The 26,284-nt window shown below is 42.0% G+C and overlaps 1 protein-coding gene across 3 annotated transcripts in view; it reads right to left on the bottom strand.

Annotated features, from left to right (window-relative positions):
* LINGO1 (leucine rich repeat and Ig domain containing 1) overlaps window positions 1–26,284 on the bottom strand; it is a 1,785,251-nt gene that overhangs the window by 436,164 nt on the left and 1,322,803 nt on the right. For all 3 annotated transcript variants that reach the window (XR_004536892.1, XM_033919604.1, XM_033919603.1), the window contains one exon: window positions 18,414–18,502. The gene's annotated coding sequence lies outside the window, so the exon portion shown is untranslated. The remainder of the gene's footprint in view (window positions 1–18,413; window positions 18,503–26,284) is intronic.

Here is a 26,284-nt window from a genome sequence, read left to right as displayed (position 1 = left end):
ATGGATGCCTATTTTTAGGCGCCTATCTTTTGAGACACCCAATTACAGAATATAGAACCATAGAAACATAGAAGATGACGGCAGAAAAGGGCTGCAGCCCATCAAGTCTGCCCACTCTGCTTACCCACCCCCTGTCTATGCCCTAATGACCCAATTTCCTTATCTTGACCCTCATAGGGATCCCACATGGGTATCCCATTTATTCTTAAAGTCTGGCACGCTGTCTGCCTCGATCACCTGCACTGGAAGCTTGTTCCAATGATCAACCACTCTCTCTGTGAAGAAATACTTTCTGGTGTCGCCATGAAATTTTCCGCCCCTGAGTTTGAGCGGGTGCCCTCTTGTAGCCGAGGGTCCCTTGAGAAAGAAAATATCATCTTCCACTTCGACACGTCCCGTGAGGTACTTAAATCTGACCCTTTGAGTTTCTGAAACCCTTAAGAAGCATACGTCTTGGTGAAGAGTTTAGAGTGCACCCAAATGATGGCGGCTAGATTATTGCTCGCATGAACTTTTCTGACCGAATGAATTACTTTCATAGGCAGGCACTCTTTTCGTTATTTGATTGCAAGCACCAATCCATAAACAAGCAGTGAGCCATTCTTTATTTGTTTAGCATTTTGTTAGTTTTGCAAAAATAGTCCAGGAGAATGGCAACAATTTTAAACGATCGGCATAGCTATAAAGTATGGTGATGTATCACTTTAATTTAATTTGGCATTTGGATGCTGCTTTTACAAGGTAAATGGCGGGTCAAGGCGGACAGCAGCATCAATAAAAACAAGAGATCAAAACCATAAAGCAAAGTTTAAACCTGAAAATTAAAGTCTTAATACAGAAACAGAAAGTGGTTTACTCGCATTAATCAAAATACAAACAAATTAAATCTGAATAAGTAACCAAAAGCCCAGGAACAGATCAGAAACAAGCAATGGTTTTATTCAAATTTCAATCAAAGACTAAAGCAGTTTGATTTCTTTTGGGATTGTTGTGGAGAAGCTTTTTCGAAAGGGAGAATTAGTGCCAATGCTTGCTTGTTAATTGGCAAATATTGGCGCTGATTGGCTTGTTATTCAGTTAATTTGCGCACACGGATTTGCGTGCGTAACTTTGGCCACAGTACACAGAATCCATCCCACTGTTTACAGAATAGCACCTAACATGCACGAAACGGCCAATTATTGGTTCTAATTACGCACACGCTATTCTATAAACTGGGTACGCTGTTGGTTCTTTTATCGTCTTTTGCATCCCAACCTGGGCTTTAACTTGAGCTTCAGTAATAACTGGTTCCATATCATTGATGCTTTGCCTCTGATCAGTTTTCTTCATGTTCCTTTATCAAGGGAATTGCAAGGCAAAATCCTGACTGGGACACCAATCTTTGAGAAAGACTAATCAATGACTACTGTGTCGGTCAACTTCAGGTTTGCTTTCCCTTTGGAAGTGGGGGCAACATCTAGTAGCTGTACTGGTCCTGGAAAAACCTGGATTTTATGAGGGGGGAGGTGCGGGGGTGAGCAGCGCCCCTCTCCCACCCTGCTCCCCCATCACGCGCATGCCCCCTTCCCTTTCCCCCTACCTTTTAAACTTCTCCGGCGTGAGCAGGAAGCCCACGTCAGTGTCCACTCGCTCTTTTGACGTCACTTCCTAGGTGCGGGTCCCAGAAGTGATGTCAGAGAGAACGCTGATGCGGGCAGCAACCTCGCGCCGGGGAAGGCACGGGATGCACACGCGCGGAGAGGAGGAGGGGTGCTGCACCCTTAGGAAGACGGTGCCCAAGGTGGACCATCCCCCCACACACCCCATTTACTACGCCACTAGGGGATGAACACATTGGATCAACATAAGAAATTTCAACACCTGGACGTTTCTACCGCAAAAATATCAGCCAACATCTTTGGGACGGAGCAAAGCTACATCCTAAAGATGATGTACAAGATAAATCCTTAGCATCAGGAGGAGCTAATGCAGGGGTGGGCAACTCCGGTCCTCGAGGGCCGGAATCCAGTCAGGTTTTCAGGAGTTCCCCAATGAATATGCATGAGATCTATTTGTATGCACTACTTTCAATGCATATTCATTGGGGAACTTCTGAAAACCCAACTAGATTCCAGCCCTCGAGTTGCCCACCCCAGACCTAATGTAACCAAAAGGGTGTCTTGTCCTTTCTCTTCCATTTTATAATGGCAGCCACATTTGAAATTAGTTGTAGACTGGCCTGTAATTTCGAGAACGATCCTAGTTACTGTGGATTACAGATTTCCAAATGTGAAAGGCCCACCTCCTCCTAGTACTACTGTTGACATTTCCCGTGTTATGCTATCATGCACTGAGCACTCTTTCCTGATTGCATGGACATGTGTAAGCGCAATACACAAGCCTTTGTCAGGAAAGAGGACATCCTATGGGTGAATAATGCGCACTCTCTAAGGACAGCATGTACTATGTGCTGGACTTTATAAACTCAAAATCTTAATAGTGCACAAAAATACCAGATCAAAGATGACATCAGACCTAGATTAGCCACCTAGATAGTGACTTTATAAACGGCACTCAAAAATGGGTGTTGGATAAGATCGACACGAAACGCAATTCTATAAAAGGCTGTGTACCCTTTATAGAATCACACTTAGTGAATATTTCCGTGCCCTAACTTTGGTCTCCATAAGAACATAAGAATAGCCTTACTGGATCAGACCAATGGTCCATCAAGCCCAGTAGCCTGTTCTTACGGTGGCCAATCCAGGTCCCTAGTACCTGGCCAAAGCCAATGAGTAGCAACATTCCATGCTACCGATCCCGGGCAAGCAGTGGCTTCCCCCATATCTTTCTCAATAACAGACTATGGACTTTTCCTCCAGGAAATTGTCCAAACCTTTCTTAAAAACAGCTATGCTATCCATTCTTACCACAACCTCTGGCAATGCGTTCCAGAACTTAACTATTCTCTGAGTGAAAAAATTTCCTGCTATTGGTTTCCTCTTATTTCCCTGTAATTTCATCGAGTGTCCCCTAGTCTTTGTAATTTTTGATGGAGTGAAAAATCGATCCACTTGTACCCGTTCTACTCCTCTCAGGATTTTGTAGACTTCAATCATATCTCCCCTCATCTGTCTCTTTTCCAAACTGAAGAGCCCTAACCTTTTTAGTCTCTCCTCATACGAGAGGAGTTCCATCCACTTTATCATCTTGGTTGGTCTTCTTTGAACCTTTTCTAGTGCCGCTATATCTTTCTTAAGATAAGGAGACCAGAATTGAATGCATTACTCCTGGTGAGATCGCACCATGGAATGATACAGAGGCATTATAACATTCTTAGTCTTGTTAACCATCCCTTTTTTAATAATTCCTAGCATTTTGTTTTCTTTTCTGGCTGCCACTGCACATTGGGTGGAAGGTTTCATCGTATTGTCTACAATGACACCCAGATCTTTTTCTTGGTCGCCAGCCCCAAGATGGACCCTAGCATCTGGTAACTATGTTTTGGGTTATTCTTCCCAATGTGCATCACTTTGCATTTGTCCACATTAAATTTCATCTGCCACTTGGATGCCCAGTCTTCCAATTTCCTAAGGTCCGCCTGCAATTTTTCACAATCTTTATGTGTTTTAACCAGTTTGAACAGTTTGCTGTCATCTGAAAATTGAATCACTTCACTCGTCATTCCAATTTCCAGATCATGTATAAACAAGTTATATAGTTCCAGTCCAAATTCAGATCCCTGTGGTACTCCACTGTTTACTCTCCTCCACTGAGAAAAATGACCATTTAACCCTACCTTCTGTTTTCGCTCTGATAACCAATTCCTAATCCATAACTAAACTTTGCCTCCTATCCCTTGACTCTTTAATTTTCTCAGGAGCCTCTCATGAGGAAATTTCTCAAAGCTTTCTGAAAATCTAGATACACTATATCAATCGGCTCACCTTTATCCACTTGTTTATTCATAGCTTCAAAAAAGCCAAGCAAATTGGTGAGGCTAAATTTCCCTTGGCTGAACCCATGTTGACTCTACCCCATTAAGTCATGTTTGTCTATGTGTTCTACAATTTTATTTTTTATAATTGTTTCCACCATTTTGCCCGGCACTGAAGTCAGGCTTACCAGTCTGTAATTTCCTGGATCTCCCCAGGACCCCTTTTTAATAATTAGTGTAACATTGGCCACCCTCCATTCTTCAGGTACTATAGACTATTTTAGTGACAGATTACAGATCATTAACAACAAGTCAGCAATTTCATGTATGAGTTCTTTTAGTACCCTGGGATGTATACTATCCAGTCCCATTGATTTGTCACTTTTTAACTTGTCGATTTGGATAAGTACATCTTCCAGATTCACCCAGATTTCCTTCAGTTCCTCCTCATCATCACCCTTGAAAACTATTTCTGGTACAGTGGTCATTCCAAACATATTAATATCCTGGAAGCTGTCTATTTACACACAACCATTAAACTTCTAGTCCTGATATCCAACTTGCAGCAATCAAGATTTTGATGACCACCACTGGCATTGTGCCTGGAAATTCAATGCTGAGCCATGTCTGTGCTCCAGCATTGAATTTCTAAGTATATGGAGCCTGTGAAAACATAACCAGTTAAGAACCACATATAGATAAGATTGTGTTCTATATAGTTCTTTTAGCCAGTTAAGTGCTGACTTGACTCCCAGAATGCTCACAAAACAGTTAGTTTTTAGAACTTGTTACTCCCATGAGAAAAAATTTGCATGCACCCGGTCAAGCCTTAGAGGGAGCATTGGTAGCCACAGTTTAATGAACCTGCGAAGGAACATCACTGTGAAGCTCGATATTACTTTAAAAGGCCTACAAATATCTTTGGCTTAGACTGGGAAAAACCTTGATTAACTATTTCAAGGTTATTCCATAATCACGGCCTACTGTATATGGGAGGGTAGCAAGAGAAAAAAACCCGCTGAAGAGGAACCTCACATTTGCACAAAAACATTACATTAGTATTTATGGATCACTAATATGCCCCAGAAGGAGTTCAATGTGATTTACAATTTAGATGAGCTTGGCCATGTCCAGGATTTACATTATTTCATTAAGGTTCATTTTCAGCCACACTATCTGACAAAATGCCGCTGAGAATGCCCAGTTAGCCTCGGACAGGTGATTTAAACAGCCAAGAGCCTCTCCTGGCTGATTAATTCATTTTGAATATCAGCACTCTGTACAGTCTTGCATATTTTGAGGTGTGGCACAAGACTTGAAGACTTTCCATGATTTGTATCTGTTTTGTTCGAAAGTCATATTTGTGGTGTGAATACATGTAGACTCCCTGAAAAAAAAAAGGGTATGCTACCTGTGTTTTAGTGCAGAAAAAATTGTGGTTAAATATACTTATTTTCAAGGGTGGATGAGTAAAGTTTACAGTGTTAATTCCTGTCCATGGCCTTCATTTTTCAGTCCCTCTGTTTACAGCTCTCTGAACTTTCATGTTGCACAGTAGTAAGTTAATATGTAGCCCAAGGCAGGTATTATATTTCAGCTTGTTAGCAAGAGCGTACTAAAGAGCATGATGGGAGACCACACAGTGCTATTTAAAGTGCATATGTCAAATTAATATTTGCATATGAACGTTTCCTCATTGGAAGACACAAGTTTTAAATCAAATTCTCAAGCAAAGTTTTGGGCATCATTATTGACTCTACACTTTCCTTTAATGATCATCTCAACTCTCTGGTAAAAAAATGTTTTTTCAGTCTTCACATGTTGAGGAAAGTGAGATCCTGCTTCCGCCAACAACATTTTGCTGTCCTTGTACAATCAATCATTCTTTCCAGACTGGACTATTGTAATTCCATCTATCTAAGTCTAACCATGAAAAATCTTGAAAGACTTCAGTGGATCCAGAACACTGCGGCTAGGTTGATCTTCACAAAAAGCAAATTCGATCATGTTTCCATGCTTCTGTCAAAACTTCACTGGTTTCTGGTGATTTCTAGGATTCACTTTAAATGTACCTGCCTAATTTTCAAGATACTACATAGCACCCTTTCACCCTTCAAAACCTGACACTACCAGATCCGCCCACATACACAAACTATCTTTCCCCTCCTTAAAAGGTGTCATGTATGCAGGGAAATTAGGGAAATCCCTTTTCTTTAAATTAACTGAGCTTTGGAATAACCTCCCTGCCCCGCTGCGGAACCTAGGCTCATTCCAATTATTCCGAAAGCATCTGAAAACCTGGCTTTTCTCCAAAACGTAAAGCTATCTATTTAAAATGTAAAGCTAGCTATGCTCTTCAAAACCTCTAATTTCTTATTATGTCCTTCCCTCATTTATTGAATTACCTGTAAACCGTGCCGAACTCTATCTTTATGGAGATGATGCAGTATACAAACTTAAGGTTTAGTTTAGAACAGGGGTCTCCAAAGTCCCTCCTCGAGGGCCGAATCCAGTCAGGTTTTTGGGATTTCCCCAATGAATATGCATTGAAAGCAGTACATGCACATAGATCTCATGCATATTCATTGGGGAAATCCCGAAAACCTGACTGGATTCGGCCCTCAAGGAGGGACTTTGGAGACCCCTGGTTTAGAATGTGTCTACTACTATGCTTTCAGATTCCTAAGAAAGAAACCCACCAAGAGGCAGAATAGATCAAAAGGTTCTAAGAGTGGTGACTAAATGACCAAAAAACTGTGAACAGAACACTAAATAACGTGAAAGCAATAAATATAATTTAAATGGAGTACCCTCAGTGTGATTGGGCAGCGAGGGGAGATATACTCCAGCGCTTCACATAACAGGATAGGGACCAACAAGCCCCTGCCCACACATCATCATAGGGTACCTCCTTGTGTGTGATAAATCAAAATTGTGAAAAATGAATCACCAACCAACAAGTGAACACAAGTGAGGTCAATTAAGAAGCCACTCTAAGAACCTCCTCAACTAACTCCCACGAACAAGAATCAAAAACAGACTTAGCTTAAAATGTTCTTGTCAAGTTGTCAAAACAGCAGCGACCCACAGTGAAATGCCGCTGAATACCAGGTCCAACCAAGCCTGGTTTCGGGAGCACAAAATCCCTTCTTCAGGAACCCATAATTGTAAAAAATCACTGAAGCTAGATCGAGCCGGCTGGAGGGAGGGCAGAGCTAACAGAGTGGGGTGCAAGATCGCGCTAAAAAGACAACACCAAAGATGTCACGCAAAGAACCAGTCAATCAAAAAGAGAGGCCGGACCTGTGGGCAAGGGCAAGGTGATCCCACTTAGCATACTATTTTTTTAGCATGTACCAAAGTGCCTTAACTTGTATACTGAAGTTTATTGCATAAGACCCAAAATCAAATAGCCACGTGGGACATACAGATGTTGCCCAACTGGAGGGCTGACCAGAGAATGTTCAGCTTCAGACGCAGCAACGTGATTAACTGAATTAAAAGAAAATTTTCCCCTAGGTTGCCAGGAGGTGTTCTGTTCCTCCTGTAGTTTAAGACATTAGACAGGGCTCATTAAACTCTGCAAGTAAACTGTTCACAACTACAATAGGCTTCAGAAACAGAGATCTTGTTTGCATCTGTGCCTGAAAATCTGGACCTCTGGAGGGGCAGGAGGGGAGTTGAGTCCTATTTGCACTGACAGTTGATGAGATATAGAGATAACTATTTCAGATGAAAGAGTTGTCTCAGCAAGAACTAAATATGTATGGACACTATTTTAAAAATCCAAGTCATGTTACATCATGCTTCTAAACCGCATAACCATAAGTTCAACGCGATTTACAAAAGATTATAAATAAAAACAAGGGAAACGCAATAGAACTATTTGGCCAAGTATTTTGAGAAGAGATAAGTTTTCAACTGGGTTCTAAAATGTATATAAGAACAAACTGTACGCAACAACGATTGAAACTCTTTAAAAAAAGATATACAGTGCTCCCCTGCGAGTTTGCAGTCCCGGTCATTTGCGGCATTTTCCAACCGCGAAGGGGAGGCAGGAGAGGGCAGCCGGAGCACCAGCGAGTAAAGGAAATCACTCGTGGTATGCTCCGACCGCCTCTTCCTGTACTAAAGTCGGGCCTCACCAATCAGGAGCTGACTTTAGTACAGGAAGAGGCGGTCGGAGCATACCGTGAATGATTTCCTTCACTTGCCAGCGCTCCAGCTACCCTCTCCTGTCTCCCCTGCCTAAAAACCCTATTCACGGTTTTTCAACATTCACAGGGGTCCTAGAACGGAACCCCCGCAAATATTGGGGGAGTACTGTATATAAAAAAAAAACAGTGTCATATTATCTAATAAAGGAGATCAAGCACCAACTAGCCACCTTCTTTGTTTGTTTCTTTGCCTTCCACGATCTAGGAAGGAGGAGTCTCCTGTTTTCTCTGAGTGGCATCCTAAGTAGGCGCCATATGAGCTCTTTATTATAATTGTACATGGTTGCTTTCTAATAGTCCATTTATCCTCTATTTGATACTTGGGTGTTAAAAAGAATAAAAAGATGACAGCAAACAAAGGGGCCCTTGTACTAAACAGTATTAAATCTGGGCTTAACAGCGTGCTTGATTTTAAGGCCAAATGGAATAGACACGTGGGATCTATTCACAGAGAAAGGTAGGGGAGGGTCATTGGGGTGGGCAGACTAGATGGGCCGTGGCCCTTATCTGCCGTCTATTTCTATATTTCTATGTTTAATGTCGGGCTTTCCCACAAGCTAAGCCCAGATTTTCTATGGCAGTATTTAGGGCTTTTTATATGGGGGGGGTTTTCAGGGCCCATGGCACTTTTTCCATTAGCATGCGGGACTTGCAAAAAACTAAAATGGAAATGCTTAGCGTCTCCTATTTAGAGGGCGCTAAGTGCTCACCCTTGACATCCGTGTTATCCAGTTAGTGCGTGCTAATGCAAATGCACTAACTGGTTAATGCTTCCATGCCAATTCCTCATCCAGAGCATATTACGCCCAACGAGATGTCCTCTTTACTTCCAACAACAATGCTTCTAGTGAAGCCTCTACTGTTTGTGTAGTCCCATATTCCCAGTATGCGTTCAAAATCAAACATAATATCATGACACCTTCCAAGAGCCTCCCACATTTGCTTACTATCGTGGTCACAATCTGAAACAACAATTGACTAGATCTCAATTCAGTTCAGAGATCTTGTCTAGTATTGTTAGACTGGGTGTTCATGCCCCATGTACTTCGTGTAATGTTTGTCAGTACACTGTTTCTCTTCATGACATGGCTGTACCAGCATGGGTGCACTGCCGTAAATCTATAACATCTACTGACTGCAGCACTAGCGGTGTAGTTTATGTGATCCAGTGCCCGTGTAAGTTATTATATATAGGACACACGGTTAGAAGTATCCGAGTACGTATTAGAGAACACATATCTAGGATTACCACCCAAGTCCTGGAAGCCCCTCTTACCCAGCACTGGTCACAAGTAAACCATCAAGTGTCCTCATTACGTTACTCCATTTTGGAAATCCCTAGATTACCTCGCGGGGGTAATTTGAAAGCGAGGCTCTATGCACAAGAACAGCGCTGGATCTTTAAGCTGGACACATTGTATCCCAAAGGCCTTAATAGTGAAATTGAGTGGCGAGCATTTTTATGATGCCTTTGATACACATAGGGGCTTGTTTGTTCAATTTTACTACTTTTTTCTACTTTCATATATCTGCACAAGCCTCCTATAGGTTTATTCATCCTTTGCGTCATTACGTACTGACGCACAAGCTTGTTAAATTCTCCCGTGGTGTCAGTGTAAAAGCTGACACGCTGTGAGGAGGCAGGTTTACTAAGAGCTGATATTTTTGAAAGCTGTTCGTTTGGTAGAAATGCGTTAAATATGTGGTAAGTCCCTTCCATAGCACATGCTGAGGAAAGCTAGATCCTACTTCAGCCAACAACTCTTTGCCATCCTTGTCCAATCCATCATCCTCTCCAAACAAGATTACTGCAACGCCATCTACTTAAATCTATCAAAAAAAAGTATTCTAAGACTCCAGCTAATCCAGAATACTGCAGCTAAACTGATCTTCTCAAAACGCAAGTCTGACCATGCCTCCCCACTCCTTGACAAACTTCAATGGCTCCCAATAATCTCCAGAATCCATTTCAAATGTTCCTGCCTGGCTTGACCTAGTTTATCACTGGTTAAATGCAAAAAAATTGGCTCTCAATATCAAAAAATCCAATATTATGTTATTCCCATGGAAAGAAAGTTCCACTCTCATTGCTCCTATTACTATAAAAAATATCCCATTGCAATTAGTAAACAATATAAAAATTTTAGGGGTTACTTTTGACACCAAACTTAATTTTCATGATCACATCAGTACTATTATTAAAACTACCTTTTACAGACTACGTAAGATTCGAGCAATTTCAAAATTTCTATGCCCCAAATCTTTAAATATTCTTATTCACTCGTTGGTAATCGCAAAATTGGACTACTGCAATGCACTCTTTAAAGGGATAGCATTAAATGAGATCAAGGAACGTCCTCCCAATCTATCTACGAAATGAGCATGATCTGGGAAAATTTAAAAGTAATTTAAAAACATTTCTTTTTAAAGATGCATTTGATTTATTAATTTTTAAACTGTTGTTTTAAATCTTAAATTTTACTGTTACATACCTTTCCAATGTTTTTTTCCTTTGTTTGTTCTACTTTTCTATCATGAATTGTATTTCACTTCCCCTTTTTACCTTTTGTTATGAATATGTTGAACTATTTCTAATATTATGTTATTATACAAGTTTGATTTGTAATATATGTTTAATCTTTTTTAAGGTTTGTATTGTATTGTTTCCCTCTGAATGTATTTTAAATTGTACATCGCTTTGAATTATGATTAAGCGATTAATCAAAAAATCATTAAACTTGAAACTTGAAACTTCACGGAATCCTGCCTCCTCTTATCCCACTGTCTTTCAACTCCTCCAGTCCCGACTCCTCCACGCGGCATCCACTATTCAGGCAAACTGGGAAAATCCCTTCTCTTCAAAATCACAGGTCTTTGGAACGACCTCACCACCCCGCTGCGGAACCTGAGCTCCCTTCAGTTATTCCGCAAACAACTGAAAACCTGGCTTTTCAGCAAATTGTAGCTCTATCTTTCCCCCCTTTCTCTCCCCCCTTTTACACATAAGTTCATGTAATCCTTTTTCTTCTTCTCTACCCACTATTTTAAGTTCTTGTAAACCGTGTCGATGGAGATGATGCGGTATATAAACTTAAGGTTTAGATTAGATTAGATTAGATAATTTCTTTATAAGTTTAAAATTGTTATAGGTTTTAACTACGAGTAAGAATAAAGAAACAACTTTTTAATTATTTTCTTGTATTTTTAGAGTTTCCTCTTGCCCATACATTTTGAGTATCCTTGTAAATTCTCCTTTGGTTCCCTGAGGCAGGAGCAAAACGTGTCTGTGTCATGTCGGAACCCGCAAGCTCAAGATAAGTTTGCTGTTTCAGACCACTTAATCAACGTTTGTTATTTTTTTTTAAATCAGTGTACTCAAAGCAATTGTGCATAACAAATAATCTTTACAGCTGGTTCTTTGAATTATGCGATGATTGGGCGGTGAGGTGGTAGTGTTGGGTTTTCCCTGTTATCACCTCCATATTTCTGAGCATCGTGATTCACTCTATACTTGATTATTCGATATTCAATGTTCATCGTTCACATTTGTTACTGCTCTTTGATCACTCCACTCTCAGTTTTGAGAGATTATTGCCCTTATTGTTTGTTTGACTAATTCCTCATCCATGGCATGAACCTTACTGAAAAGATTTTTTTAAAATAGCATGCGCTACTCATGCATTATCTAACAGGCAAATTATCACAAAATACTTTTATGGTAAGCCAATTTTAGTTTGTTAACCATGTGTTAGGGCTTAATGTTTTTTTAGTAAAAGGGTTCCAAAGGTTGAAATGGCCCATCCAGTGTGCTCTGTAAGATGCTGAAATAGCAACTGCCTCTCCATGCAGGTGATCCTATAGGCCTATGTTTAGGGTTCAAACTAGCATTCTGTCTCTTTCCAGTACCCTAGAAAGAGAGAGGGAGAGAGATGTGTTTACGGCTGAAGTGCCGGAAGCAGGACCACAGAAGAAGAGCATGAATAGGGATGGAGGAGTAATAGACCCTGATCGATTTTCAAAGGGTTGAATTTGTGAGGAGCTAGCTAAAATGAAGGCAGACAAAGCGATGGGGCAAGATGGTGTACATCCTAGGGTGCTGAAGGAACTTAGGGAAGTTCTGGTAGCTCTGCTGACTGACCTTTTCAATGAGTCTCTGGAGTCGGGAGTGGTACCAGAGGACTGGAAACTTGCAGATGTGGTCCCTTCTCCACAAAAGTGGAAGTAAGGAAGAAGTAGGGAATTACATGCCGGTAAGTCTGACTACTGTGGTAAGCAAGTTAATGGAAACACTTTTAAAACAGAGAATGGTCAAGTTTCTGGAATCCTTTGGATTACAGGACCGGAGGCAACATGGACTCACTAGAGGTAGGTCTTGCCAAACACATCTGATCAATTTCTTTGACTGGGTGATCAGAGAACTGGACAGAGGATGTGCGCTAGATGTGATGTATTAGATTTTAGCAAAGCCTTTGACAGTGTTCCACACAGACGTCTAATTAATAAACCGAGCACCCTCGGGATGGGTCCCAAAGTGACGGGCTGGGTCAAGAACTGGTTGAGTGGAAGGCGACAGATGGTAGTGATCAATGGAGATCGCTCTGAGGAAAGGGATACCAGTGGTGTGCCTCAAGGTTCTGTTCTTGGGCCTGTTCTTTTTTTAACATTTTTATAAACGATATTGCTGAAGGGTTGTCAGGAAATACTTTTTTACAGAAAGGGTGGTAGATGCCTGGAACAGTCTCCCAGAAAAGGTGGTAGAGACAGAGATTGTGTCTGAATTCAAAAGGGCCTAGGATAGGCACCTGGGATCTCTCAGAGAGATAAAGAGATAATGGTTACTGCGGATGGGCAGACTAGATGGACCATTTGGCCTTTATCTGCCTTCATGTTACAATGTTTCTATAACTATAAAGCTCTATGACCTCACAATGCAGGTATAAAGAGCCTTAGCCTATAGGAAGAAGAGATGCAAATGTTAAGAGCCTTAGCCAATAGGGAGAGGAGGAGATAGTGGATGCTCTGGATGGGCCATTTGGCCTTTATCTGACATCATGTTTCTAAACAGAGAGACGTCAAGCTCAGAATTAGAGATAGGTTTATTACTGAGTCAATTATCAGCCCAGTGGTTTATAATATAGTGATGCCACCATGTGCAAAAAAAGTATTACAATACCGACAGGTGCTACCGCTGACCAAAGCATCAGTATCCTAACATCCCGATGCAATGACTATTATTCAACAGTCTGCTATATCCCTCTATATATCTAGATTAGTCTTTACCTGGTAAAGATTGCTTGATATTAAAAAAGCAAGATCTAATCACTAGTAATGATTCCTGTTACTGCAGGAAAAGAAAGAAGTTGGAACAGCTGCAATAAAACCCATTCTCACATCCATAGAACAAAAGCCTTTCCCTTTATTTTCTAACAGCGCCCCCTGCCATGAGAGCAGCCTCAAACAGTCAGGAGAATATTTCCTGCCAATTGTTTTTAAAGCTGTTTCCTTGGTAACTACCTACATAAGAATATTCTGATGGCAGCAGGAATGCGTAGTTTGCAGGCCTTGGGAATAGTGATCTGACTAAAGACAGAAGACAGCTACACCCTAACAGAGCAGAAAGAGCAGGGACACCCATCAAATAATGTTTTGGTGGCTCTATGCAATCTGAATTAAGGAGGAATATTAGATGAAAACGGTGACAATGTTCAAAAAAAAGCATGAAATCAACACAGAGGATCTCTAATTGGAAAATAATGGTATACACTGAAGAACTAAGGCCAGTACTGGGCAGATTTGCACGGACTGTGTCCCGTATATGGCCATTCGGTTGAGGTTGGGCTGGGGAGGGCTTTGACGGCTGGGATGATTAAGATGGGCTGAAGTGAGCTTTGATGGAGACTCCAGTAGATGGAACTTAAGCACAGTACCAGGAAGAGCTCTGGGTTTCTAGCCCAGAAATATCGAAGAAAAATGACAATTTAAATTAAATCATTAATTTATAGAGAGTGTATGGTTGGACACTGGATGGACCATTCAAGTCTTTCTGCAGTCATTTACTATGTTACTGTGATAGAGAAATAGGCTTTAGTGTTCACGCTCCCATTTTCAGTATGGAATTGTGAACTTTCATCTTGCCTAAGCCCAGCGAATTCTGACATAAGCAGGTATCCACATATAAACAGAGGTGAGATTTCCACTCATGATGCATTAAGAAGAAATGCTCAAGAATCCTAAACCACCAGCCTAACGGGCAACTATTCTGACTTTTGAATGGACAGGAGAGACAGATGACCGCATTATAATTTTTAAAGCATAAACAATACTTTTTTTCCCCCCTGTATAATTTGTTTTGTTTTCATTAAAAATAATCCATGATACAGTAATGGTTTATTTATACTTGATATATCGCCCATCAATTGCATCTGAGTGGTTTATAAGTAATAAAATTACTTTAAAAGTTACATTATGAAATTATAGTGACAGGAAATCAGGAACAATATTTTTCTAGGTTGTCATAGGGCCAGATGGCATCTACAGTGTGAGGCCACACTGCATGAATTTTCAAAAGCATTCTTAAAAAGAAAAGTTTTAGAGCCTTATTTAAATAGTCTGGCATAACATTAAATATGGATCTCCAATAGAATCCAAGACCCAGATCCTATAAATGATACCCAAAGTTAGGTGCATAGGTCAGCGCACTTAGACGATCTAGGGCTAGATTCACTAAGCCCACCGATCAAGGTCCGAGCACTTTACGACCCAATTGCCCTCTGACCCGATTCACTAACCTCTGTCCCGAGCATCCTCCGATCCGCGCATGCAAATGAGGGGCAATGGCATTCAAATGTAGGCAGGAAGCGATTCACTAAAAAAAATGAGGGACGCCGACAGGGTTAACCGATCCAAAAATAAGAGACTGCAAAGGACCTTGATGACTGCCCTGCCTTCTGCCACCCTGCTCTCTGCACTGCTTCTCTGCCCGATCTCCTGCTCTCTGCCCCATCTGCTCTCTTCTCCGCAGTGCAAGCCCGTGGTTTTAATCCGCGGGTTTAAAGTGGGTTAAAATCACGGGCTTGTGAAAAAGAAAGTTAAAAAAGTAAAAAGATCTGTGATCCCTGCATTTGCGTGAGGGTGATTCGTGAATCAGCCCCCCAGACACGAATCGGATCGGATCCCTCATGTGCCCTTAGTGAATCTAGTCCCTAGTCGCCTAACTTAATTATATATAAAGTTTAATTGGTTCAAATAATTGGCAATTAACAATTTGTAATTAATGTTAATTGCACTTAATTGGATTGTAGGCGCCTACCACTGTGAGGTAGGTGCCTAGTCCAAGGTCCAGAAAATAGGTGTGGTTAGGGGTGGATCATGGGTGTGTTTTACTTGTAAGCACCTAAATTACTACTACTATTACCTACTAGTAGTAGTAGTAGTAGTAGTAGTGGATCATGGGTATGTTTTACTTGTAAGCACCTAAGTTACTACTACTACTATTACTACTAGTAGTAGTACTAGTAGTAGTAGTAGTGGATCATGGGTGTGTTTTATTTGTAGGCACCTACGTTAGATGCTGGTATTTAGGCCATAAAAAACCTGGCATAAATATGGCACACCTAAGGTTAGGATGCCTACCGCTTGCTAAGATCACTTTAGGCACCGCTAGGCACGATTCTATCAAGTTCACCTAAGTTTTATCGAAATGGGCCCTAAGCACCACACTACTCAATGCCTATGTTTTAAGCGCCATTTATGAAATCGGGCCCAAATGTATAATCAACAAGAGGGAACTGTTAATAAGGATTGATGAGCAAACCTTAATGTCCTCACTGAAAAAAGACACATGATCATTTTGGCACCCCACTGACTCATGTGATTCTCAGTTTATAATCAGACCTTGGTACCAAGATTCCATTATATAAATACTAGCGCAAGCCCCTACTGATGCATCAGAAATGTAAAGTGCCCTCCCTTATGCCTGCCATAGACATGGCGTAACCGTTGTCATATTAGTGCAGGAAAGGTGTACAAAACTTAAGGATTCTGTTATGTACATGGGTCAACAGGCAAGCCCACCCATGCTCTGCTCATTGGCATGCTCCCTAGCACTTACATGCCAGAATAGTTATGTGAACCTTTATTGAACAGAGCTTAGTGCACTTATGTGCCTAACCATCAATTTTCTTAGCAGTGATGCATGCATTTATTTATTTAAAAAAATAAACAAAAAATTTATATTACTCGTATACTTAAGCAGATGAAGAAAAAAAACTCCAAACAAACATAATCATAAGATAAAAACACAAAAAAAACAAACAATATACAAATAACATTTCCATTAATCACTTCATTCCTTCAGTCACTGCTTCTTAACCACCTAAAATGCTTCTATAAAAAGAGATGTTTTTGATCATTTTTTTAAAAACTCTGACAGTTATGATTCATTCTCAATTGTCCAACCAGATTATTTCAAAATTTCACCCCTGCCATTGAAATAGCCATAACTCTGGCACTAACAGATAAATGACATCGCGTTTTCCAATCTTAAGGATCAACAGGGCTGATGTAATGTTACAGCATGTGAAAGATACCATGGAATCCCTCAGCGAATTGCTTGCAAAATCAATACCAGCACCTTAAACACTCATGGGTGGCATCTGGGAAGAGCATGGGTGGGACTCCCAAACTTACACACCTAACATATAGCATACTATAACTTATGCACTTATCTCCAGGACTTAGGTGCAAGCACTTGCATCTAACCACATAATGTATATACATATTTACCTGGTTATGTTAATACTATATTCCATGGTCCCCAACCCTATCCTGGAGGACCACCAGGCTAATCAGGTTTTCAGGCTAGCCATAATGAATATGCATGAGCGAGATTTGCATATAATGGAACCGACAGGCATGCAAATCTGCTCCATGCATATTCATTAGTGCTATCCTGAAAACCCAATTGGCCTGGGGGTCCTCCAGGACAGGGTTGTGGACAATTGCTGTATTCTATAATGAAAAATAGGCACCCGTCTTCCTTTGAGGACCGCAATCCATTTGGGTTTTCAGGATTTCCCCAATGAATATGCATTGAAAGCAGTGCATGCACATAGATCTCATGCATATTCATTGGGGAAATCCTGAAAACCCGACTGGATTGTGGCCCTCAAGGAGGGACTTTGAGAACCCTGCTGTATAGGATATGGTCCCTATCAGGCGGCCTACAGTAATCAAATTTTCTTTATTATCTACACGGCATCCCCAATAGTTAATGCATGGGGTAATAGTAAGACTGTATGCAGCTCAGTAAATGAGACTCATAATAGGATCAACAATAGGGTAAAGTTTGAGAAAACCTGTCCTCCTTTCTTTACTACAGCAGACTACAGATTCAAATGTTGCATTTTCTCAATAAATTAACTTTGGAAATAAGGGACCTGAGATATTTGAATTGCTAAATTCATTAATTTCAGATATTTTTTTTTTACATGAGATCCTGGTGGCAAGATATCTGAAAGCATTCATCTTCTCATTCTCAGCTATTTCTGGCTAGCAAAATCTAGGAAGCTTATATCAAAATAACAATAAAAATGATAAGGTAATATTTGAATTTTTAGCCCACTTTTCCAAATGACTCTAAAATTATGAGATATCGAAAGGTATGAGAACGCAATTCTACCCATCTGCTACCCAATAAATTGTTGATCATCAAACATCATACGAGGGAGTGCAGAAAAGTTCTTGGCCCAACCAACCAACTTCCTAAATTCTGAGCATTATTTTGCTACTGTAGCTGAAAAGAGTGTTATCTTATTTTGATACGGGCCAATTTGAAGAAACAAAATTCTATGTTTTGGACATTGTTTCAGATCACTGATTGAACCATATTCACGTCATTCTCTTCTTGTTGGGCTGAGAACTTTTCAGCACCCCCTCATAAATAAAATAGGACATGTTTTAAAAATATTCTTTGCCTACAGATTTTATTCTTGAAATTATTATCTGGGGAATCTGTGACCTTTTCTCAGGGAAAAGGGTCTCATTTTGCTTCAAACCATGTGAAAATATTTCAATAAAACTTGACATATCTACATACATTCTGTTTGACATGAGAAGTTGGGCACAAAGGTCGTACAAGAAAAACAAAGCTTCATAAATCACAAATATCTAGAGATAGCACATTGTTGGGTTATTTATTCAACAGTAACATCAGCCTTCAGCTTACAAGTGCTGTCAAATGAGAATCAAAAAGTATCAGGGGAAGGAAGTCCTCCTACCTGAATTAGATGCTGTCCAGGAGATGGCTGGTTTGTTTACACTTGGGGAGTTGGCAAAGTTGTCTTATCTTCCGAATTCTGATCAGGCACTGAGAAGGAAATAATACAAGAAATTAGGGTTTAACATGGAGTACACCGATACTACGGGCTCCTTTTACAAAGATTACATTATATTACATTACTGATTTCTATTCCGCCTCAACCTTGCAGTTCTGGGCGGATTACAAAAGAGACATCTGGACATTTCCAGTATGATTACAAAGAGACTTCTGGACTTTTTCAGAAGAGTTACAAGAAGAAGAACATTTCCAGAGGAATTACAAGAAGAATGGTGTAGTATAGTTTCACTTCTCCACCCTGCCCTGTCGCACCACACCATCCCTCCCCTCACCTCGTACCTCCGTATTATGAGTCTTCGCTAGCGCGAGCAACTTCTGTCTGTTGCTCGCGCCAGCCTGATTCCCCTCTGAATCACTTCCGGGTCAGGAGGCCAGGAAGTGACGTCAGAGGGGAAAATCCAACTCTGGCACGAGGAGCATGCTACAGAAGCCGCTCACGCTGGCGAAGATTATGCGATACAGGAGGGAGAGCGCAAGTGTGGAATGAGGGGTGGTAGGGAGCATGGGGGTGCGAAAGGAGTGGGGACACAGAAAGGAGGGTGCCTCTGCCCCGGGTGCCTCCTACCCTTAATACTCAACTGATATTGAGTGTTACCGCAGCAGCAGTCAATATTTTAAAGTACAGAAACAGAACGTTGCTGCCAGCAAATCAGAGCTGACATTCTAAGCATTTTGCCACAACAGAAACCATCTGGAGCTTGTAAGTGATGCAACAGTTAAAGCAAAAATAAAAAAATGAAGAATTCTTGAAACTCACTTTAACAATTGCTTTCTAATTTCCTTTTCTACGAGTAATGTTCTCCTTGGTAACAGGCTTGCCTAAATAATTGCCCTTCCTTTTCGTTAGATGCCCTTGCCTTCATCTCAGAACACAGAGCTGCAATTACGAGTCATTAGTTGGTGGTACAGCCAGCTACCGTGGGGACTATTATATAATTAATGTGGTGTAAAATGTTGGGGGGGGGGGTTGGCCCTCTCTAAATTCCATATTCAGGAAACATTGAACGAGAACTGCACGAGCACCGAATCCCCACTGAAGGTCATTGCACTGACAACGCAATCACCCAACAAATGGCAGCTGTGCTTAACCAAAAGAAAGCCAATTTTAACCTTTGTTTTTGTGTTGCATTTGGACCTAGAAGTGATCATGTATGGGCCTGGGGTCCTTATATCAATAGAACTATCTACTTTCAAACAGCAAGCTTGGTACCACAATCAATAGATCATACAAGCACTATACAGTACTCCCCCACAATTTGTGAGGGTTCTGTTTTCGAGGAGCACCCGCAAATTTTGAAAAACCGTGATAATTGGATGTGGTTTAGGGAAGGCAGGAGAGGGCTGCAGGGCCGGCTTTCTCTTTTTCTTCGCGCCCTGCAGGTTGCCCGACTTCGGTGATGCGCTCTGTTTTGGGCTGACCCCTTTCCTCCTCTTTACCGCAGAACCCCTGGAAAGGAAAGGTGCAACAGAACTACCTTGGGTGCTGGAAAAAGCGGCTGCATGGAGTGTTGGGTGTTGGCAGCATGGGAGAGAAGCACGCGGGGTAATATGAAAAACAGTATATTTTTGAGGAGGGAAAAACCCCACGAACGACTCCTTTTCCTTATATAGTACAGCTTAGCAGATGACGGCAGATAAAGACCCAAATGGTCCCCTTGGATCTCAGCGATGTGCCTCTGCTGTAATCAAAACTTCATTGCCGCTAAGAGAAGGAGTATATCGCATCTTCATTGATCTATCAAATTTTGTAAATATTCATGTGTACAATTTTATTTGGCATTTTTACTATTTTCAAACTTTTTTTTTTAAACTCCTTATTTGCATAACTTAGCTTTAGATTGCAGTCGGCAAGGGGGGTTCACTTCACCTTCATTTTAGTTATCCTGTTGTCTTCTTCTTCTGGGGTGTCCAGTCTGTTGCAAATCTTTGTGTGATCTACAAAAAGAAGTATGCCCCAGATGATCCACCATTGGACCACCAGGTATGTACTGTGTTTCCCCGAAAATAAGACACTGTCTTATATTAATTTGGGGCCCAAAAAAGGCACTAGGTCTTATTTTTGGGGATGCCTTATTTTTTTCATGTAATGATCATCTCTCCCTTCCTCTCCTCCACCCCAATTCTTCCTATTTCCTTTCTCTCCCCCACAGAGGCAGCGTCTTTCCTCCCCTCTCACCCATCCCCTTGTGCAGTATCTCCCTCCCTCCCATTCCCCCATGTAGCATCTTTTTATCCCCACACCGCTCGCCACTGCCACGCGCACACCCCCCACCCGCTGACCCATCTCTCCCTCCCATCCGAATCCAAGACAGGAATATCTTATAACAGTGATGCGACAGAGGAATGCCCAGGAGATAGAAGGCCACAAAGCAGCCTGTGTAGGTTGCTGCTAATGCTGTTAAAAGGTATTTCTGTCTCGCGGTTCGGATGGGAGAGAGAGATAAGTCAGTGTGTGTGTGTGTGTGGGGGGGGGGTGCGTGGCGGCAGACAGGGGGAAGCGCTGCTGCTGCCGGCAACTAGGGCTTATATTTAGACCTGCCCCGAATATCATGCTAGGGCTTATTTTCAGGAAAACACGGTAAGTAGGCCCAGGGTGGCCTAACTACACATTGGGTGGGTTAGGAGGGTTATGGGGCCTTTGGGGGGAGGGGTTGTCACAGGCTACAAGCTGGGGGAGGGTAAGGGGGCATGGTGATGGGTGTCAAGAGGTGTTTTTGTTATTTATTTTAAAAAATATTATGCGGGTGCCAACCTCATTAATGCCGGCACCCACATAACAAAGCAGGCAGATTTAGGACAGCTTTTGAGCACTGACAACTCTATAGATACTGGCACTGAATACCGAGATACTTTTAACTGCCACAGCTGGCATTAAAAAAAAACAAACACTGACCACAGCGGCTGAAAATTGATCAGATTCTTTTTATTCACACAATCACCTGGTCTTAAACCAGAAACGATGGGCATGCTTTACAAATGTATTTTTTTCCTCTTGGTACTGTAGGTCTGTGAGCGAGTAATGTGAGTAACTTAAGCTTCAAAAACAGATTTGCTGCTGCAGCGAAGGCTGAAAAATTCACAGATATTTTGTCAAGTATATGATTTATTGACATTTTACCCATTAATCCCTTGGTCTTCACGTTCAGTTCTTGAGGGCTGCCAACGGGTCAGGATTTCACATTTTCACAATATCCCTGATGATTATGCATGAGAGAGATTTGCACACAATGGAGGTGGTACGCATGCAAATCTCCTACATGCATATTCATTAGGATTAGCCTGAACATCGGTCCTGTTGGTGGCCCTTGAAGACTGGGAGTGAGGATCAAGACATTAATTCATTTCTCCTTTAGATAAACTATTGCTGCTTCAAAGAATCTGGCAAGTTCATTGCAAGCTGCTAGCTTTTCCTCTTTCTTAAGGATTTTCAGATTGCTGTTCTTTAGGAAGGGCACCTGCTCCTAAGCCGGAGCAGGGTGTTGCATTTCCACATCGAGAAAACGCTAAAAGATGTTGCCCTTTTGCCATCTCCTTCAGAAGGGCTACGGATTGATCCTCAAGCTGAAAGCAAACCACTTCAGAACGATCTCAAAGGGACATTCCAGAGGCAAGGGAAAGAGGAAGTACGAGAGGGTGTTGAAAATTCTCAGCCCCAGCCAACCAACTTCCTAAATTCTAAGCGTTATTTTGCCACTGTAGCTGAAAAGAGTGTTATCGTATTCCGTTAAGTGCCAATCTACAGAAACGGAATTCTATGTTTTTGGCATTGTTTCAGGTCATTGATTGAACCATATCCACGTCATTCTCTTCTTCGCTGGGCTGAGAACTCTCCAGCACCCCCTGGTAGTGTGAAGAGTTTTAGTCTCCGGTAACCAGAGCTGAGATTGTGATGTCATAATGCCTCATTGCACCAATAAGAGCCAACCTCATCAGTGAGGTCACAATGGCTTGATTGTCCTATAATTGGCCCACTTTTACTATATGCCAGGGGGGTGCTGAAAAGTTCTAGGTTTTGATATTGTTTCAAGTCATTGATTGGACCATATCCACGTCATTCTCTTCTTCCTTGGGCTGAGACCTTTTCAGCACCCCCTTGTACCTGTCTCAGACCAGAGATCATAGCCTGAAGCTGAGAGGGGACACGGCCAGGACAAATGCCAGAAAGTTCTGCTTCACACAGCGAGTGGTGAACGCCTGGAACTCTCTCCCGAAAGAGCTGGTGGAGGAAACCACCATTCTAGGATTTAAGGGAAAATTGGACGCACATCTTCTTGCAGAAGACATTGAGGGATACGAGTGACTAGTGTATTCGCCAGGGTGTGCCTGGCTGAGCCTCTGCGTGTGCGGATCGCCGGACTAGATGGACCCCAGGTCTGATCCGGTGCAGGCATTTCTTATGTTCTTATGTATATAAATGACATTACATAGCTTATATTCTGAGAATACCTGTTTTGGTTCAATTCAAATAACAATTAGAAGAAAATAGGACAAACTCCCAGATACAAATTTCAATTCACAATAGTTATAATATAATTATTCATAACCTAAAAGAATCCAGAAACAATCATGTCTTTCAATTTCTTTCTAAAACAATCAGCCTCACATCTGCTTGAAGTCAGTGAAAAGTTCCAAATGGAAAGAGCTTGACAGAAGAAGGAAGAGCTAAACTTTTTTTTATATATGTAACACACTAGGCAGCTGGAAAATGTGAATGTATCTGCTTTGATTGTACCACTGAAAGGTAGAATATTAAATATATAACTCTTACACCCCCCCTCCCTATTTTTATAAAACTGTAGCATGGTTTTTAGCTCCAGCTGTGGTGGTAACAGTTCCGATGCTCATAGATTTCCTATGAGCATCGGAGATGTTACCACCATGGCTGGCGCTAAATTCTGCGCTATGGTTTAGTAAAAGGTGTGTGTGTGTGTGGGGATGTTCCATCGGTCAAAGACAGACACAATAAATGGCCGGTGAATGAGAAGCACCAACTATGATTCCTACTGATGGAAGGAGGAGGAAGATGTGAAGTTGTTTTGTAATGTCACACAGAAGCAAATGGATTGATATTTGAACTCCATGATCAGCGTTCCTTTCAAACATTGACTATGGCGTTTAAAGATGCACCTGAACATTCAGCACCAACCAAGATCTGAATATCGGTGGCAAATATTCAGTGACCCGTCAAAAGCGTGCCGGACAAAGGCGCGGCGACATTTGCACGCAGGACAGATGCATGCCACCTTTCAGGGCTTCCCCTTTGTGCTGTGAAGGTGTGGGGGGGGGAACCCCCACTAAACTTACAAGTACTCGCACTCCTGTTGGAGGGGGTGTGGGGGGAACCCCTCCAATACAATGAAAACTCCCAAAGAGCGAAAAAACGGTAGTTTTCACTGTACTGGGGGGGTTCCCCCCCCCAATGGGAGTGTGAGTACTTATATTGTTAGGACACCTGTCCATGCCTAAGCCCATTTAAGCGTGATTATATAAACTGTGCCTACCTTTTATAGAACCACACTTACGCATCACATTAATCGGTGTCTTATTTCTAGGCACCATTTATAGAATGTGGCCCAAACAGTCTTGCCAGGTCAATGGCAGGAATAACGTTTTGCATTTAAATGCTCCATGTGTGTAACATGGAAACATGTATATGCTCTTCCCACGCTCTGCCCACACGTATGCCCCCTTGCAGTTAGCACTAATGCATCTATATGTTATTTTACAGAATAGTATTTTGTGCTCATAGGTGTGTAAGTGCCAATTATCTCAGCACTTAGGCCCATGCAACTATATATGTGCAGTTACAGAACTGCCCTTTAAGTGCAACGTATCAAGATCTCGTTTCCATAGTTCCGTGATGTCACCTGACAAACTCTGTAGCAGTCTCATTCATGCCATTGCTTTCAAACAGCATTTCGAGTACCCCCATATTCCTGTTCCATAATGCACTGGTTAAATGCAACATAGTTTAGGAATCCAAGACATGAGAGCAGTTCGAGTTGCCAGCCCTCTCTGAAAGCTCTGAACATACGTCTGACATCATCTGAGAGCTCCATGGAGCCAGCTCCTGCTTGGTCTGAACCCTGCGAGCATATCCACACTGAAGCCCAGCCTGTGAGCACATCTGGAAACCCCAGAGAAAATATCAGTCTGCTGCAGGAGCCATTGCTAGAAGGTACAGGAAGCCATCAGTCCCAAGCTTACATCTCAGGAGAAAGACTTCTAACCCCTGACAGAAAGCATGCATATCTTTGGTTCATAGACAACGGCGTGAAAGACAAAAGCGCGCGCCGACAATTGAGCGCAGCGCACGCTGCTGCGCTGCTCTAAATTACAGTTTTTAGGGGCTCCGACGGGGGTTTTTGTTGGGGAACCCCCCCAGTTTACTTAATAGACATCGCGCCGGTGTTATGGGGGGTTGTAACCCTCCACATTTTACTGTAAACTTAACTTTTTCCCTAAAAACAGGGAAAAAGTGAAGTTTTCAGTAAAATGTGGGGGGTTACAACCCCCCACACCCCCCACAACGCGGCACGATGTCTATTAAGTAAAGTGGGGGGGGGTTCCCCCCACACACACCCCCGTTGGAGCACTAAAAACAGTAATTTAGAGCGGCGCAGTGGCACGCGCTGCGTTCAATTGTCTGGGCACGCCTTTGTCCCGGCGCGCTTTTGACCTGACACCATATCTTTTCTTTATTTTATTTTTTGCACATTTTTTGCACAACAAAGTTCTTCATTGCCTCACCATGTCTATGTAATATTAATACCTCATTGATTATAGATAAGCATAGTGATCCTATTCAACCAACCATTAAGATACTAGGTGTTATATTGGACCAGACTCTGACCATAAGGAATCAAGTGGACTCTTTGGTCAGGAAAGGATTTTTTTTTACCTTCTGGAAGCTTCGCTCTATCGGGGCTTACTTTGATACCTCATCGTTCAGACTCTTGGTGCAATTTATAATTATTGCAACATTGTTCACCTGAGAGAATTTCTCAAAGCAGTGTGCAGCGACTGCGCATAGTTCAAAATGGCAGCGGTCAGATCGATGTTTGGGCTGAAGAAGTTTGATCATAAAACTACCTTTTTTTCTTTACGAGTTGCACTGGTTGCCGGGTAGAGGCGCGAGTGAAGTTCAAGCTTGGTTGCTTTTGCTACACGGTTTTGTTTGGACTTACCCCTAACTATTTAACCGATCTTTTCTCCCTTACCACTAACAAACACAAGAGACGCTCGCGTTTTGAACTTTATCGTCCCGCCTGTAAAAGGCTGCAAACTTAAAAAAAAAAAAAAATCACCAACATTTACTGTTTTATCAGGCAGATTTATGGGGTAAAGATTTAGATCGATTGATTGCGACTTCTAGTGCTTTAGAACAGTGTTCTTCAACCACCGGTCCATGGACTGGTGCCGGTCCACAGAAATTTCCTGCCGGTCCGCAGGGCCAGCATGTGCATCAGGCCCAAAACAGTGTTCTTCAACCGCCGGTCCATGGTGCGATCGATGCGGCGTTATCTTCGAGCCACCTCCCTCTTCCTCACTGATTCAGTGCACAAAGCCACGGGCAGTGGCTCCTATGCACGTCCTGCGCCTGAACCAGAAGCCTTCTCTCTGACGTGTTGTTAATAAGATTATATTGTGTATCTGTGAAAAATGAATGGAAAAAATAGTGTTACAATTATGGGGGCGAGGTCTGGGGTGGAGATTGGGTAGAGATGGGCAGGGTCTGGCCCACAACTTAGC

Source organism: Geotrypetes seraphini, chromosome 14 (genome assembly GCF_902459505.1).
Source record: "Geotrypetes seraphini chromosome 14, aGeoSer1.1, whole genome shotgun sequence".
Lineage (NCBI taxonomy): Eukaryota > Metazoa > Chordata > Amphibia > Gymnophiona > Dermophiidae > Geotrypetes > Geotrypetes seraphini.
Note: the sequence above shows the minus strand (reverse complement) of the source record. Positions and strands in the feature narration are given on the sequence as shown.